The following is a 14,824-nucleotide window of genomic DNA, read 5'->3' on the forward strand; positions in this document are numbered from 1 at the left end:
CACGTCAGGCTCGCGGTGCATGGAGCCTGCTTCTCCCTCTGCCTATGTCTCTGCCTCTCTCTCTCTCTCTCTGTGTGACTATCATAAATAAATAAAAAATTAAAAAAAAAAAAAAAGAAAGAAACACCTCCGCCTAAACACACACACTGTTTTTTTTTTTCCTAATAAATGTTGCTACATGGGAAAATTACAAAGTGACTCATGCTACATTCCCCTCCAACATATCTGCAGAGCTGCAAGTCTATTTTAAGTATCATTTGACTTGTAAATATTTCTTTTCTATTACTTTACATTTTTAAAAATTATTAAAGATCTCAGAGTTTTTGTTTCTATGTTACATGTATGTCTGTGTGTGTGTGTGTGTGTATATATATATATATATACACCATATATATTTACCAAATTTATATATCATATATATTTACCATATTATAAAAGTTAACAGAATTTTAAAAATATTTAGTTGATTTGATTTAAAAATAATCCTTGCAGATTAATATAGATAGCATATACATTATGAATAACCATGTTTTCAAAACCAAAATATCTAGTGAGAAATGGCATTGTTTTAAATTTTTCCAAATATTTTTAATGTCTAGTTTAAAAAGAAGACAGGTGGATTCTCATTTCTGCTTCTTCATTTAGTATAAAATATCACTGTTCATGTAGCCTCTGGCCTGCCCATACACTTAGGAGAAAATGACAATGAAAAAAGGCAAATAATGCCTTAGTATTATCGTGAAAATCGTGTTGATGTCATAGATCCTCTGAAAGGGTCTTTGGGAATACCGCCCTCCCTCCCCAGAGATCCCTGCATCACACTTTAAGACAATTGCTTTAGAATATCAGAAAAGCATACACAAGTTGGAGCTACACATGGATAACTATTAACAGACACCTAGGGATAGCCACGGCAGTATCCAACAAAGATCTCGTATCTTTAAAGTGCTGTTTTCAATGTATTGTAAGGTTTATGACTGCTTCAGTAACCAGAGATAGTCACTGACCAGTTTTGCATTACTCTTGTTAGATTCAAGTAAGACCTACAAGATGATATATAGACAATAGCTCCTGAAATTACAAAAGACACTACATTTGATGCGCAATTTATGTGTGTGTGGTGTTGTAACTGGTTTGGGAGATTTACACTTAACTATTTTAGTAGTTATCCTATGAAATATAATATGCAACCCTAGTTTAAAAATGTTTTAGTGTAATCCAAATTTTCATCCTGAATAATAAAAAATACCTTTAAAAAAACATTATTTCTGATTGTCTCTCCTTAGCTTCCATGCAACTTTTGTCCAGCACTTGTTTTATCTTATCGGTCTCTGAATCCTTCAAACAGATGCTATTATTGATTTATACAATCCATATTTTGTTAAATTTACCTATATATTTACTAATTTATTTTCTCATCATTTCTTCTTATACTACGGGCTTCCCTTCTAGGACTGTCTTTCTTCTTGAAGTATAACATGTAGAAATCCCTTATAATATGTAAAAGTCCCTTCAGTCCAGATCTTCTGGTGACAAATTCTCCCAGCTTAAAGATATTTATTTAGCTCTCATTCTTGGTAGACAATTTCACTTGGTTTATAAATGTAGTTTGATATAGTTCATAGCCCTCTAAACCTTTATCTAATATTTCTGTTTGTCTTTGATGCTATGAGAGAGACTTGTCAGTCTAATAGTTGTTCACGTAGGTACCTTGTTCTTTCTCTGAGCTGCCCTCAGAATTTTATTCTTGTCTTTGGAGTTCTACAGATAGCCTTCAATGTATCCTAAGAGTGAGTTTTCTTTCTATTTATCCTGCTTGGGATGTGTTGGTGCTCCTGAATTTAAGGATTTGTGTGCTTCATTGATTCTGGAAAATTCTCAGCCATTATATTTTTAAATATCAGTGTCCTCCATTTTTCCTATTCTCTTCTGAAATCCAGTTAATGTATATTAGACCTGTTGTTCACCATACCCTTCACATCTCTTTATCTGGCTTTTATGTTTTCCTCTTTCTGCTGCAATTCTTTGCATCATCCAGTTTGTGCTTAATTGTTCAACCCATGTAGTGATTTTTACACTTATTTTCCTTTTTTTTCTTTTAATTCCAGTACAGTTAACAGTGTTAAGTGAATTTCAAGTGTACAATGTGGTGATTCAACAATTCTGTACAGTACTCAGTGCTCATCACAATAAGTATACACTTAAGCTCCTTCCCCTATTTCACTTATCCCCCCACATCCACTTCCTCTCTGGTAACCATGTGTTCTCTATAGGTAAGAGTCTGGCTTTTGGTTTATCTTTTTATTTTCCTTTGTTCATTTGTTTTGTTTTTTAAATTCCACATATGAAGGCAATCATATGGTATTTGCCTCTCTCTGACTGACTTAGAACTATACTCTCTAACTCCACCCATGTTGTTGTAAATGGCAAGATGTCATTCTTTTGTACGGCTAAACTTATTTTAATTGCTAAAATTCTATTTGTTCTTTTAAAAAGCTAAATTTGTAATAGTCTCTCAACCCTTAATAACATTTTAATTCTTAGTTTAGTAAATATAATATGCAAACTCATTGATATTCCTACCTGATGATTCCAATATTATGATTCTATCTGTGTTGCTTTTGTTGCTCCTAGATCATGGTGATTTCTTTGTGTGTAACTTTGCATACTGAACTTGTGGCTACTTTAACTTTATCTATAAAATTATTTAGAATTTGTACTGAGAGGTGTATCTCTAATGGGGATTTTCATTTGCTTCTATTTCAAGAGTATTTTAAATATTAAGCTCAGAAGTTTTCAGGCAAATAAGTAGTGTAAATACATGCTGCCAGTCCAGAAGATGGTCAACTCATGATTACAAATACTCCTCCATTTGCATGGCCCTGGGTCCTGGGCCTTCGTTCTTCCCCACTACACAGGTCAGAAATTATCCGGGTTACAGGCAATCGAAAGAGCACAGGAGAGCAGCAGATTTGTGTTCTCACTCACAGTTTAACCTTGAAAGATGTTTTCATTTCCAAGTCAGTTCAACCGTATATTTTCAATGGTTATTAAACATGTTAGATAAAATATTTTAAGGATATACAGTCAGTCATATCCTCAGAAATAGATCTTCCTTGCCTTGAAGTATATACTGTAGCATTTTTATGTGGAAAATCTATTGCTAAGGTGTATAACTTTATTTTAATTTATAATATTCAGTGACAGTCATATTATTTTTAAACATGATAGTTCAAATTTATAGTTCTTATAACTTATCAACTATTTCTGTACCATTTGTTTTAAACTATATGAAGGCTAGAACAACTGTGTTGTACTAAACCCAATGAAATGTTTTCCATTTTTGTTTAAAAATCCTAAAACTTAAATACAATTTTACAAAACTGAAATTACTGTATCGGCCAGACTCTACAGAACTTAGCATCAACCTCTAAATGATTCTGAAAATATCTGGAACTCACCTCTGCCTCTACTGACATAGATAGATGTTAGCAGTGAAACAGTTTCTCATGTTCTGTAAGGTTTTCTAATAGAATCTGGCTGTAACCATCAGACAAAACAGACATTAAAGAGAGGCATGGGTATTGTCTTTAACCTTCAGCTATTACATATGCCATATGAAATTGCATAGTTCCAAACTAATATCAGAAAAATAAAGAAAATAATAAAAAAAGAAAATAACAATTCAAATAGGAAGCACTTAAGCCTGCTTATTTTTAAAATACTTTTCAAAAAATAATATTTATAAGGACTTTGGCTTAATTCATTTGCTTGCAGTTCTCATAAATTAACACTAAAAAATATAAATTGCTACATCTGTAAATGATTAGAATTATAGGAATATGCCATAAGTAACAACAACATCAGTAAAAACTGACAACACAGACATACAAATTTGGTACCAACTTTTGGAACATAGGAACCTGACATTTTAAATAAGAGAAGAAATACCGTGTTATAATTTCATCTGTGGCTCTACTTTAACATAGATATAAGTGGAAACAGAATTTTGGGGCCAGTGACTTAAGTATCTACTAATTTTGAAATGGATGAGCTATGAAAGGATTGCAGAAGGACCTTTAAATCTCCTCCAGTAGGATTTAAATAGTACCAATATGAAGTAGCATGGGGGAAGTAATCATATCTTAGGGGTTAATAGGACTGGAGAGTTCTTCCATATGGGGCAGGAGCTACTAAAAACAGCCCTTTCTCCATAAGCTGAGATATCCGAATGTCCTTTGTCATGAAAGTGACCTCCTTACAAACCTAGTATGAAAAATCTTCCTGTGGCCAAGTGACATAACATATTTGAAATTGTTCTAAAAATTGTGATTAGTCATTTGGTACAGTGAGCAAGTAATAACAAAAGAAACTAAAGAGGAAGTAGGTAAATCATATTTGGGGAATGATACAGTAATAGCATCTTTCTAAGGCAAATATGTAAAGGAAACGTTTCTCAGAGAAGAACTGGATCAACACAACTTCCTCTTGGAAGGGTAAATAAGCTGGCTGGCAGACCTTTCTTAGCCAGATTTTTAGTGGAAGTTTATTGGTAGGAGTATTTCTAAACCTAACAATAAGATATAAGAATTCACAAAAGGGAAAATCACATTGTTAACAGATTGTATATTAGAATACAGGAAAAACTAGTTACTTGAAACCATACAAAAGAGATTTAAGGAAAATATACCCCAATTTTTTAAATTAAGAATAAGCCTGTTGGCGGTGAGGTTTCTCTTTCTAAATCTCTAGCAAAATGATTAGCAAAGTGACTTTATGGAAGAAGTACCAAACAAATCATATGAGTGATTTATCTAAGCAATTCAGTGATAAGATCTGAACCCACCCCTGCTACATAAGCCCTGTAACATAGTGATTCAAGGAGAATGGACTCTGGAAACAAAATGCCTGGCTTTGAATCCCTGCTTTGCATCTGAGATGTGAACTGCACAGTTACTTAATCTCTATGACTCAGTGGGTAGGATGGGGATGATAATGCTACCTTAAGTTAGCACATTTTACAGAGTGCCTTTGGCAGTGTCTGGCACATAGTGAGCTTAAGTAAGCATTTTACCATTTCTGCTATGGCAGAGAAAAAAGGAAACCAGATCAAATGCCAACAAACTTGAGTCTTGGTCTCAATATTGTCACTTGCTCAGATAAGAAGCTTAAAAGCAATTCAGTTTTACCCGTGACACTCCTCACTTCGCTCACTACCTTCCCAGCAGTTAGGATCAAGTGATTTCATGTGTACAAGGTGTGTTGAAAAGCATCAAGTGTAACCTTTGAGTTCTCTGGGAGAAAAACATTGAATTTCAAGGTACTGTATCATATGATTCTTATTCTGACATTCCAAAAAATATCAAACACTGAAGTCATACATGCTTATCTTCATATTTAATGGTGTCCCATTTAATGGTATTTTCAGCACTGAAGAACATGCCTTAAAATTCAATGCCACTTTAGGCCAATAATATAAGGAGAATTACATACCCATTTATGAATATGCTTCAACTAGTTTGTGATATCTTTAGGTATGACCCATAATGAAGGATTTTTAATTTTCTCTTAATAATTTAATGTTATCAATTAGAATATCTTTTGTTCTTATTATATTTCAAAGAACAAAGGTAAAATGACTAGAGACAATCAAGTGAGGAACATAACAGTAACAGCTAACCATACTAACTCTGTTGGTCCTCAACCCAGATCTGCTTAGCATTTGCTCTGGTACATGCTGTGGTATCCTACTGGGAGTATCTGCAGACCTCCTGAGGGCTTTATCTTGGGGGCAGACCAAAAGTGCCATGAGTTAATATCCCAGAAAGCCCATCTCAGCTACAGACAAATGTGGGTGGAGGATAAATACCCCTCATCCCTTGGGAGAGGCAACTCTGAGAAGTACACCATGCTGTTTCCCGGCGGTTAGCGACAGGACTGAGTTCCAGTTTCTCCTATGATGACCTGCTTGCTAAATCATTTCTCATTGGCTTTCTCCCCTGCTCTGTCTCAGTTTCCATGTCCTTACCAGCACTTCCTGGGATCACTTCTCAATCTACCTGTCTCAGTATTCTGAAGAAACTCAGATAAGATACTAACATTTATAGTGAAGTTACTACATACAAGCATCCTCAGGGCTTTATGTTCTGGTTTTCCTCCTACTTCACTGCATGTGCCTTTTCAGTATCCTCTGCTGACCCCTCTTCTGGCTGACCCCTAAATGTTGGTAGAGTATAGGACTCATCTGGGAGGCCTTCTCTCTTCCATTTCCATTCTCTGCATAGATGGTCTCACTCACCCCCCGGTGTTTATGTGTCAATGACTAAAATTTCTGTTTTCAGCCCTGACTGGTCCCCTAGACACCAAATTCGTATCTTCAGGTGCTGTTTAACATTCTCACCTAAATGTTAACAAGGCCAAAGCAGAATTCCTGATATCCTGTCCCAAACAGCTTCTCCTCCATCCTGCCCAATTCAGGAAATGGTGTCACCACCCATCAGTTGCTCAAGTTAAGAACCCAGGATTTGGGATGCCTGAGTGACTCAGTCGGTTAAGTATCTGCCTTCAGCTCAGGGCATGATCCCAGGGCCCTGGGACTGAGCTCTGTATCAGGCTCCTTGTTTCTCCTTCTCCCTCTGTTACTCTCCCTACTTGTGCCTTCTCTCTCTCCCTCTCTTTCTGTCAAATAAATAAAATCTTAAAAAAAAAAATGTCTGATTTGTTCTTGATTCTTCCCATCCTTTCACTCCTCATATCCAATCCTTTAAAAAAAAAAAAAGATTTTATTTATTTATTTATGAGACACACAGAGAAGGAGAGAGAGAGAGAGAAAGAGAGAGAGAGGGGCAGAGGGAGAAGCAAGCTCCATGCAGGGACCCTGATGTGGGACTCCATCCCAGGACTCCAGGATCATGCCCTGGCCCAAAGGCAGGCGCTAAACCTCTGAGCCACCCAGGATCTCTCCCCATATCTAATCCATTAGCAGGTTGTGTAGATTTCACCTTTGAAACATACTGTAAACTACCCATTTGTCTCCACATCTAGAACTACCAACTCATCTAACTATATTTCTCCTCTGAGCTATTGCAGTGGTCTCCCACAAGTCTTCCTTCCTTTGTGCCATTGTCCACAAGCTATCTCAAAAAAACATTTTTAAAAATATTAAGTAAGCTATGGTGTTCCCTTCACTACACCTTTCAATGGCTCCCAATAATGCTTATGCATAAAACCTAGACTCCTTTGTCCTGGCTTAGAAGGCTCCACAATTTCTGATCTTTTCCTTCTCTGAACTCTGTATAGCTTTCACCTTAGATCATATGCTCATGTCTCACAGGCTTTTTTTCTGTTTCTTGAACATAGCAAATTCATTCTTGTCCTAGGGCTTTTACGATATCTGTTTCCTTTTCCTTGAATGTTCTTCTCTGAGATCTTTGTATGGTTACCTCTTTCTCATTCAAGTTTCAGCTTAAATATATCCTCTCTATAAAGAATTTTAAAAATTATCTAACCTAATATAGTACCCAGTCACTATTTTATCACAGTGGTTACCACTGTTTTTTAATGCTTATTTATTTTATATAGTTCAATCTTCCTCTGAGTAGATGTCAATAATAGGAATTTTGTCTTATGGGGCATCCCTAGCATCTAGCACATAAACTGACACATGGCAGGGCTATAATAAATTTTGTTGAATGAAATAAATGGCAGGAACTATCATAAGCCCCATTTTGAAGGTAGTGAAATTGAGCTTTCAGGTATTTATATGACTTGCTCAGGCCAATAGAGGCAGAAAGTGTTACATAAATCAAATCAGTCTGACCCAGAGCTCGTGCTTTTAACAATTATACTGAATTTCCTCTATATCTGGGTGGGAAGGGGATATTAATTTGAAAAAAACAAAAACAAAAAATCTTAGTCCAAGAATTTAGCACATCCATTTTTACAGAGTGCCTGTTTTGTTTTTGTTTTTGTTTTTGTTTTAGAGTGCCTGTTTTTAAAAGACTTAGCATGTTTAATTATTTTGAGACCTGTAAAACATCTATAGCTCTAAAGAAATAAATCTTAATCTTTTTGCTATGTCAGTATACTAAGAAGAAAGGAAAGGAAAGCTATCTCAGTTCTCATCCTCTACACAAGTCTAGTAAGAGATATCCAACAGTTTAAACAACAGAATATAGTTTCAGACCATTTCTCACAGGAAAACTAAAAGAATCCAGATTACAATACAGCATAATTCATTTTGCATGGAAACCATTAGAAGAACAGTCAGTAATATTTCCTTTATGAGAATGAAATTGCATTTAACACATATTATATAATTTGGAATCAGAGTCATAATGGCCTACACACCAAGGGATATGAATATATATATATAATATATATATATTTCACAATATATATATATATATATATATATATATATATATAGTGTGAAAAGCTGAATAGCATCAAAATAGAAATACTCATAAAAATTTATATAAGGAAATACAGCTAAAATTAACCAGTGGACAATAGACATTTAAAACAAAGTCTTCTAAAATTATTTTGATATGTTTTATAATGAGACTCTGGCATCCTGGATAACAAATTCCATCCAAGCTTTCTAAGAAACAATGTAAGAAATTCAAGGAATACAGAAATATCGTCTTTAGGAGGAGGTAAACATATTTTTTTACAATTTTTATAATAATAATAACAAAAGGAATACGAGCTTTCATGCTAAATTCCAAAATAGTGACTGGCAATGGCACAAAACCACATTATATAATATATATATATTATATTATATTATATATGTTATATATTCATTATATTATATAAACATTATATAATTATATAATGTTTTATCTCTTCTACTCTCTTTTTAGCCCTTTAATTTTCAATGAATGGAGCTGCAAAATACCATAATCAAAAATATATGTGTATATATATACACACACGTATTTATATATATATATACAAACACACATATATATACATACACACACATATATATTTATACTATGAATATATATCACAATCTTTGTGGTTGCATACAAGTTTTAGGATTGTTCTTTCTAGTTCTTGAAAAATGCTATTGATATTTTGACAGAGATTGCATTAAATCTGTAGATTGCTTTGGGTAGTATAGACATTTTAACAATATTTGTTCTTCCAATCCATGAGCATGGAATGTCTTTCCATTTGTTCATGTTATCTTCAATTTCTTTTATCAACATTTTATACTTTTCAGAGTACAGTTCTTTTACTTCCTTGGTTAAGTTTATTCTTAGGTATTTTATTATTTTTGGTACAGTTGTAAATAAGATTGTTTTCTTAATTTCCCTTTTTGCTGCTTCATTATTAGCAATGTATAGAATTGTTAAATCACTATATTGTACATCTGAAGCTAATATAACATTGTATATTAACTATACTGGAATTAATACACACACACATACATGAGAAAAAAAACTTAATGTATGTAACTCACTCTCCTGAAGAAATAACTGAGACCCAGGTAATGAGTGCCAGGGCAGACATTACAACCCAGAACCTCTGATTCTCAGTTCAGCAGTCTTTCCTTCTTATCACAGTCACCCCACAAAGAAGGTAGCACACAAGTACATGTTCTTTGTGTCATTTTCCTTATCCTGCCTTGCTATGGATATCTGTGGCAATAGGAATGGCAAAAATTTTGAGTTTAAGCCACTCAAAAAAGTATGAAATGCTGATAATTAAAAGGGAGATGCTTGGGCTATGATTTGAACCTCCAAAGTGGTCACATAAGGTAGTGGTCCCACCAAATGTCTCTCATGGTCACTGACAGAGACCAAAGTCAGACTAATATAAGCTGACAAATCATTTCCTATATCTCAGGTTCTTACTAATATCATTTGATCTGATATAAAATATCATCTTTACTCTGCAGATGATAAAGTCAGATATGCAGTCAGACTAGCATTTTATGCAGAAAGTGCAAGTCAGAGGGACAGAAAAGACATGGGATCAGCAAACTGGCTTGACTCAGATGTGTGAGGATCAGGAGCTCTACAGTCTGACAAGAATACCAGGAAGAATGAAAAAGGAGGTGAGCAGGCATAATGTTTTCTTTGTGTAATTTCTGCATGGTCAACTCTCATATTTGTCAAGAAATTATCACCTTTGTTCTAAGTAAATATGAGAGCTTAGATTAAAGATTATATGCATATAATATACAACTTCATTTCCAGTTTACTCACAAGCTTGTTATTATAATTTTGGGGATTTTTGAAATAATTTTATTGATTTTGATGTTTCACTAGGTTTGGGAACCAATATGGCTTCTTAAATAGAAACTGGGTTCTACTTGAGCTGATAAGAAAATTTAAGATTGAGGAGAAGATGCAGGGCTATATCAGCTGCACTATATATATATTTCAATAAAAGAGAAAATAAAAAACTGATTGAAAATTTATGTCCAACAAATATTCACTAAATGCCTACTGTGTGAAAAGCACAGGAAGTTCCAGTAATAAAACACTATTTACAAGTTTTACAACCCACTTATGATGATTAAACTTAATATAGGGGAAGAGATAAAGGCCTTAAGTGAATTATTATAGACAATGCATTAAGTACTGAGGAAAAAGCAGTTAATTTTAATTAGAGGTGAAAGCAAGGGAAACTTCATAAAAGAGATGACAACTATTTTGAGACTAAAGGACAAAGAAGGGTTTGAACAGGTGTGGGTGGGGGAAGTAGAGAGAAAAAGTCAAATGTGTTGACTGCCTTTGTGCCACATGCTATACTTGAAACCTAATCTAGATGATTCAAATTAATCCCCCAATAATACTACTGTCATAGACTCCATTATTGTTTCCAATTATCCACCATCATCCTTTTATCCTTATCTTTTCCCCTATACAATTCCTTCCATTAGGGGTGGATTTTATTTCGCTACCCAGTGATGTGACATCCATAGGACAAATTGGTGCAAAGACTTAAATTGTACTTGCATAGTTTTTACCATCCCTATGTGAAATACAATCCTTGTATGCCACTGATCCTCCAAAGTATGGGAGACCTGTGGAGAAATACTAAACTGAACTCAGCACCTAGAGGTGAGACCAGCCAATCCACAGATGCATGAGAAAAAACATTTAATTTTATGCCACTGAGTTTTTGTGGTTGTTGGTTACATTATTGTACCAATAGCTAACTAATATACCTGTCCAGAGTTAGGAACTAAGCCCTAGAAGAGAGAATTCATTTGCCCAAAGCTACCTACTTAGTAGGAGAAAGAGGCCAGTTTAGAATTCTGGTGTGTCACAGACCTAAGTTTACATTCTCTCTATCCCAGTGACCCTTTGGGGGGGGGGAGGGTGGGCAGAGATTAGAGAGAAGGATATTGCAAGGTTAGGGCAATTAATGGAGGTAAGAAGAAAAGGCCACCTTGGTTGAAATCATCTAAGATGATCATGGGGTTAAGAAGATAACTTTGGTCCAAATTTACGAGAGTTTTGAACGTCAAGCTTAGAAATTTCAACTTCTATTTAAGGACATGAAAAGCCATGAAAATGTTTTGAATATGGAAGCAACCTACTAAAGTAAGGCAATTCAGGAAGCTCCATTAAGTATACATTTTGTGGAATCACTCACAGGCTTTTGCAGTAATCTAGGCCATCAAACAAAGAGACACTAAATAATTATTCCTCATTTTTAGGCCAAGATTAATTGTGCTTGCTCCAATAGGCGCTCGTTATAGAACTGAAAGATATACTCCTATTTTAAACACATCTTCTAGATTGATCTAAATGTAAATATACTCCACGTGTTTTAACTTTTAATTTATTTCAACATATCTTTCATCTAATATTTATCAATTCATTATGTGTGTATGCAGATGCATCCAGCAATTTGTAAATGTGGTTAAAAGAAGTTGCTTGGCAGCTGGGAAATGAATCAGTCTAAAAAAATATAAATCTTCTGCCTTTAGGCTAAAACACTAACTAAAGGAGGAAATGACTATGATATGACAACTGTATCAACCAAAACAGCAAATTACTCATGATGAATGTTCAATGCCCTGGTTGATGGGAGCCCTTTCCCAAATCATCTGTGCCAAGGGCTTACAAAGAACATATATATATATATATATATATATATATATATATATATATATATATATATATATATATAAAATTTACTTACTTCCTTTAACAAAAAGAAATTTACTTAAAGCATAACTACATCTGATATATTAACTGAATCAATTAGAAGTACTGCAACTTAGTATAAAGATCAATTAGGTTTATAGTCATAATATATAGTTTGTGGTTTTTACTGAAGCCTAAGACTTACAAGTATCAAATTACTAGACTCATTGTGTATTCATCACTATATAAAAGAAAAAAAAATACCAACAAAAGGAGGATGTTTTAGCATAACATCCTCCATTTTAAAGCATATACAATTATCTTTTTTAAAAGTTTTCTGTAGGGGGATCCCTGGGTGGCGCAGCGGTTTGGCGCCTGCCTTTGGCCCAGGGCGCGATCCTGGAGACCCGGGATCGAATCCCACATCGGGCTCCCGGTGCATGGAGCCTGCTTCTCCCTCTGCCTGTGTCTCTGCCTCTCTCTCTCTCACTGTGTGCCTATCATAAATAAATAAAAAAAAAATTTTAAAAAATAAATAAATAAATAAATAAATAAAAGTTTTCTGTAAATCAGCTGATATAGGAGTCTATCTCCAGGAAGATAAAAGGTGAAATTATCGACATGAGAAGGACACAGCTGCCCACATATCCTTTCATCCGTACCATCTACTATCCATCAGTTTTATATTTCTTTTCCTATTATGCTTTCTCTACCCACTGAAGGTCCAAGGCTTGCATGGGACATGACTGTGGATTGTGTATATGTTGAGGGCACAGTCACGGTCTTTAAAGTGCTTCTTCCATCACCAGTCACAGGCCTCAAATAAGAAGGAATGCAAAGTATTATTTTCAACTGATATCCACCTGAAATTCAGACCTTCTTTTTCTTTCTCTTGAACACACATCATTTCTAGGGATTCAGGATACATAACAACAGTCCTTTTTCTTTCTTTCTTTTCTTTTTTTAAGAAGTATGTATCTTAGGATAATTTAATTAAATCACTTATTTATTGTCAATATTCTTAAATAACTGAGAGTGAATATCTCAAAAATTAGAAGACTTTTTTTATTTTTTAAAACTTAGAATCAGATCATCTATAAATTCAGATAAAATCTGAAATGATCTATAAAATCAGATCATCTATAATTCCAAAATTCCCATTCTCATTCCCTTTGCACCTCAGTCTTGGGAGAAATATAGTAAAAATGGATTATATGAATAAATTCAGTAAGTGAGAATTGAGGGATTCTCAAACTCTATCAAGACTTTGGGAAGAACTGAGAGCTGGTGAAAGAGGGCTCTGAAATGAGATTTTCAAGTGGACAGAAAAGCTTATTTTTCTTTTGCTTGGGAAGCAGGGAGCCCAATGCAGACCTCCACCTCAGGACTCCAGGATCATGACCTGAGCCAAAGGCAGCTGCTTAACCAGGCTTCCAGGTGCCCCATTATATACTTTTTTAAAGTGTAAAATGTATAAGCATTCTAGACAAGAGGCAATCATTTCCTCTTTATATATTTTATTTAAGGAAAACAAAGACAAAAAGAATAACTAAATCTAGATAAAAGAAGCCTAGTTAGAGTTGAACTTTCTTTTTCTGTGGTGAGACTGTGTCCCTACCAGCATTATATTACTCATTCTATCATTTTCTGGAAAAGTTTCCAAACAATTTTGTTTCTCATAATTATTTCTTAGAAACTCTAGTATCAACGATGACTGTTTCAGGCTGCTCTGATTCTCTGATAATTTAAATTCCTAAACAGGGTTTCTCATCCAGGAAACCATGATTTGTGTTGAACAAGAACCCAGACACCATAAATTATAGGATCTGAAGCACCTTCCATCAGCCTCAAAGGCTTGATGGATTTATGGGAACAAACTGTATAAGAGCGTTGGGGGTTCTGCACTACCAGATGAGAGGGAGGCTAAAAGACATCTACTCACTGACCAGCTTCTCTTTCTGCCTCAGTCTTACAACACTGATATCTGAACCACAAATACGACAGCATTTTTTTCTAATACTGTGTCCCCGTGTAATTTCACCTTATTAATATATACACATATGTATAAATTCACATATATGTGTGTATATATGTGCATGCTTCTGTGGTGTGTGTGTGTGTGTGTGTGTGTGTGTGTGTGTGTGTGTGTTTTAAAGGTACTATCTTGGACTATGTGTTTAGGGAGAATAATTACTCCTTCCTGCTGTGTCCATCACTCCACTTTTCCTCTGACTCCAACTAGCTTCAGCTAAGTCCACAGTTATTTCCAGAGGTCAAAAGCCATGAAGGCACCTTTCCAACTCTTGGGCCCCTGGCTTTCTAGGAACTCAGGCAAGTAACTGAAAATCACCTTCTAATATCCCAGTGACTCCAGGGTTAGTTCTCCTACCTGTCTTCAATCTTTTCCCCCTCCCCAAAGCCCTACTTCCTTATCCTCTTGCTGGTCATCTTAAATCTTGAGGAAAATGAAAATTTAATCCTCTTTCTGCAAAAGGTTAGGCACTCCTCAGTTAATGAATACTTATCCCTTAAGTATATTTGGAAATGTTAAACAGAAAACAAAACAAAACAAAACAAAAAAACCCAAATGAAAGGTATTTGATATAGCAATCTGCTAATAACTGAGAGATTAAAAAAATGAAAATAAAGTATAGCATTTTATAAGATTTTTAAATGAATACTTTTATTCAGTTTTTTAAAAGAAAGAA

At 34.7% G+C, this 14,824-nt stretch overlaps 1 protein-coding gene and 1 long non-coding RNA gene across 8 annotated transcripts in view; one reads left to right on the top strand and one right to left on the bottom strand.

Annotated features, from left to right (window-relative positions):
• MACROD2 (mono-ADP ribosylhydrolase 2) overlaps positions 1-14,824 on the bottom strand; it is a 1,923,575-nt gene that overhangs the window by 1,230,903 nt on the left and 677,848 nt on the right. The gene's annotated exons all lie outside the window — the stretch shown is intronic.
• LOC140618058 (uncharacterized) overlaps positions 1-14,824 on the top strand; it is a 140,783-nt gene that overhangs the window by 28,452 nt on the left and 97,507 nt on the right. For all 4 annotated transcript variants that reach the window (XR_012018229.1, XR_012018231.1, XR_012018228.1 and 1 more), the window contains one exon: positions 9,911-10,069. This is a non-coding gene — a long non-coding RNA (uncharacterized lncRNA). The remainder of the gene's footprint in view (positions 1-9,910; positions 10,070-14,824) is intronic.

The sequence above is a fragment of the Canis lupus genome, chromosome 26, assembly GCF_048164855.1.
Source record: "Canis lupus baileyi chromosome 26, mCanLup2.hap1, whole genome shotgun sequence".
In the NCBI taxonomy this organism is placed as follows: domain Eukaryota; kingdom Metazoa; phylum Chordata; class Mammalia; order Carnivora; family Canidae; genus Canis; species Canis lupus.